Raw genomic sequence first — 3,949 nt, 5'->3', positions numbered from 1 at the left:
AATGTATGCAATGTGTTAATTATTGAAACTGTCCTACCAATTTGATTTGAAACTGTCTCATTGCTATTTGTTTATCAATAAAATTATGGGAAAAAATAAAGTAAAAAATAAAAATTAAAAGAAGAAAACAATTCTGAATCACTTATGTTTTTTTACTTTTCATTTACTATTTTGTATTCTCTTTGAATAATGTTTTAAAAGATCAAAAAAGTACACGTAATATAGAATGCATATATATCTCAGTGTGCTTTTGACTTCAGTGTACAGTATTTTCAGGTGCATATTATTTTAAATTTGTATTCTAATTTATTTGATACACTATGTATGCTTGAGAACTATACCACCAAAACCATGTATTGCCTGATATTATTGAATGCATTGTTTTTTACATGTACACACACAATATTTAAAAAAATACTATGTTTCCATACTGTATGGAAAATACATATTCAAAGTAATGACATGTTACAGTGCACATTTGTCTTGATGTATTTCCGAAAACATTTGGGTCATTTGAAATCATAAGATATGTATTTTGAAGTTAAAATTCATATCAGCCATGAAACCTAATTCGAATATATTCAGTAGAAAGGTGATTTTTTTTTGTTATTCACTTTATGATTTTTAGAACATTTTATTTCTGTCAAAAGGACAAATAATTCCTTTGCACTTCAAATAAAGTTACAAACTGACTTCTAGGGAGGTTAATAATATATTTTGCTCATAAATGTGTATTTTTCCCATCTTAATACATTCAAAGTTCTATTCCATTTTAACTTTCACAATAGGTAAGTTTGAACAATGAAAAGGTGTGAATAGTTTCCGGGAGGTGTGCTGAGAAATGCAGCTGAAGTATTCGTTTCAACTTATTTCAGATGGCATTTGTGGGTTCTAAGATGGGTGCAGTATGTCACAGACATGTAATTGAAATTCTCATTTTTTTATGATTTTAAAAAATGAAGTGCTAGTGAAACAGTCCAGAAGACTAAGAGCCTGCTTAGGTAAGTGCAAGGATGGAGATTCGATCCCCGGCACCAAATGCGCTGACCCCCGAGCATGCTGAGCCCCCCACCGAGTCTAGGTATGGTGGCACCCCCACAAACTGGGAACAGCCAGTGAGGCTGAGACAGGAGGACTACTAGGAGTCTGAGTTTCATAGTGAGACATTACCCAATACATAAAAGAAAAGGACCTCAAGTCTGCCAATGTGTTCAATAATGTACCCACAATTCAAAAATGATTATATTGTTCTTGAATGGGAAAATAGAAATGGAATTGGCTTAGAACCAAAAATGAACATATTTCTTGCAATGCCCATGTCATAATTCATAAGAAAGTTAAACATTTCCTAAGTGGTACTCATGGTGTTCAATATTAGACTCTATAAATTATATAGAATATGTTTAGATCCTCACCCTCATATTATTTGTATTTCAATAACATGGTATTCTTCTTTAGGATATTTTAATATCACATGAGTGGAAAATGTGTCCTTATGGTCATTTCTTTTAATCCTAACAAGGATTTATGTGACTGATTTTTTGTTTGATAAAATAAATAACTCCTAAGTCACACTATATGTTATTTATTTTACTTTTAAATTTGGCATATCCATAAAACATTCTATTTTTACAAAGTAATGAAAGATCAACTTTTATTACTTAGTTCATGTGATCTTAGTCTAAATTCTATTAATGCTTCCCCAGGTATTTCATGTAATACTAAATCTATCACCTCAATAAAAAAGCCCCATGACTCCCTCCTGAAATGTAGATATCACTTGTTAAACCCTGTGTTCTGTTCACATCCTCCATGCAGTTCTGTAGTGCAGACTCCAATTCATGCCATCGGCTGTCTCCCCTACTGGCCTATGCATTCCAGAGGAATAGGGATTACACCAAAAAGTTGGACTGTGCTGTGTTACATGCATGTTGTACATCAAAAACCTTACCCCATATCCAATCAAACTCAGCCTCTCTGAGCATAGGCTCTGTGTTAAGAATAGTGTCATCCACTGGAAAGTGAAGTGGGCCTGCCCTTGTCTTGACTGTAGTCTAGATGTGGCTCCACAGGTTGTAAGGAATGGACATTAATGGTCCTATGTTAAACCTCACAATGGGTATGGAACAGAGAACCTGTGGCAAGGGGGACAGGGCTTGTCTGTAGGAAATAATGCTTTTAATGGAAGTAGAAAAATAAACCAATGTAGTTAAATGTGGTGATGCCTATGTGTTCTTCCAGATAATAGAGGGCAGAGACAGGTCTATTGAGTAATAGAGGCAGTCTGAGGCAAGTGAGTGATGCTCTGTCTTATAATAGCAAATAAAAATACCTGAACACAGAGACCACTGACACAGACTATTTCTGGTTCAATTTCTAGTAGTTTGCAAAAAACAAACAAAAAGAACAATAAATAAGAACAGCATTAAAGGAAAATGAATTAGAGTTCATTTGAAAGGGGAAAATGTGGGTTCCAAAAGGCAGTAACCTTCTACAACAAATAGTTTGACAGTGAAGGAAGGGTTTTTCTTTGGTGTCCTCTACAATGCTTTTTCCATATCCTAAAAGGATGAAGTGAATATAACATAGAGCGAGACTGTGTCCACAGGACACATTCATACCTGTGTCATTGGTGACCTTTTTGTTTTCACAAAGAGTGCAATCAAAACAGCAGGCAGCCTTTCCCTCCTGAGGGCTTTTTCTAAATCCAGGATTTCAGCTTTCACTGCACACTGAGTGGGGAGTCTAAGGAAAAAATATATAGTGGCAAGTTCTTAGAATTGTATTTACTTGTTCAGGACCTGAGGAATAAACTTAATTTGTATGCACACATAAGCAAAAATATGTAGATGCATGCCAAACTTGTATCACAATATGAAAGACATTAAGAAAGTAAGAATTAAATACATTATATTTCCACTCTTTAGAAAAATTGTAAACATTTTTTTTCAAATTGAAAACTTACTATTGTTATTAAATTTTCACACATGATCATTACGTGAGAAAAATTGGTGGCACAAAGCCTGTGCCAGTGTTCAGCTTACTTGTGATTACCAAGTGTGGTAAGTTTAGGTACAACATACCTCTGTAACTGCTGTAGCCCACTCTATCATATCCTCAGATAAAGTCATTTTATGGGATGTGAAGCATGGAAAGAAAATGTGCCAACTTTGACCTTAAGTCTAGGACCTTCTGGAAAATCCCAAAAGGTGAGGACGTCATACTTTGAATCCACTTTGTGTCTGTCATCCAAGTTCACTAAGTACCCTGCAGGATTAGAAAACTGGATGCTCTTCAAAAAGAGATGCAGTTAAAGAAGACACATCATCCTACGAGGACAAGGCTCCAGGACAGAGACAAAGAATGCACCATTTTTTGTTTTCTTCTTTTTTTTGGGGGGGGTAGTGTTTCATTACGCAGCTCCAACTTCTTGTAATATTCCTAATTTTTGCCTCTTTAGTTCTAGGATTAGATTTGTGCACCACCATACCCGGACTCCATTGCTGGCTCAGTGTGCGCAGGGGAGGAGCCTGCATGGCATGTGGTGACACAGATATAACCCAGACCCCTGCAGTTATTTAAGCAAGTGCTTTGTCTGCTGAGGAATATCACCAGCCCTGAGACAGTAAGCATCATTAAAGTCTTTTGTCTAAAGCAACTTTAACACTAGTGTCTACTATATTAGAGTACACAAACATTTCAGGAGGAGAATTTCACTATGTTCAAGAAATGTCATCCAGTTTCTGAAAAAAATTCTATGAAAGAGTGTTTAAATAAGATGTACAGTTATGTTGGATAAAACTTCAACTGTGGTTTACTTCACTTATGAGTATATGTTCAAGTGGCATCCACTTCAATATAAAGGCTTCGAGTTTGTCATTCTTAATAGCTGAATAATACTCCATTGTGTAAAAATACCACATCTTTTTCAACCATTCCTCAGGTGATG

This window comes from Octodon degus, unplaced genomic scaffold (assembly GCF_000260255.1).
Source record: "Octodon degus isolate 3935 unplaced genomic scaffold, OctDeg1.0 scaffold00290, whole genome shotgun sequence".
NCBI classification, from domain to species: domain Eukaryota; kingdom Metazoa; phylum Chordata; class Mammalia; order Rodentia; family Octodontidae; genus Octodon; species Octodon degus.
The sequence above is the reverse complement of the archived record's forward strand: the minus strand, read 5'-3'. Positions refer to the sequence as shown.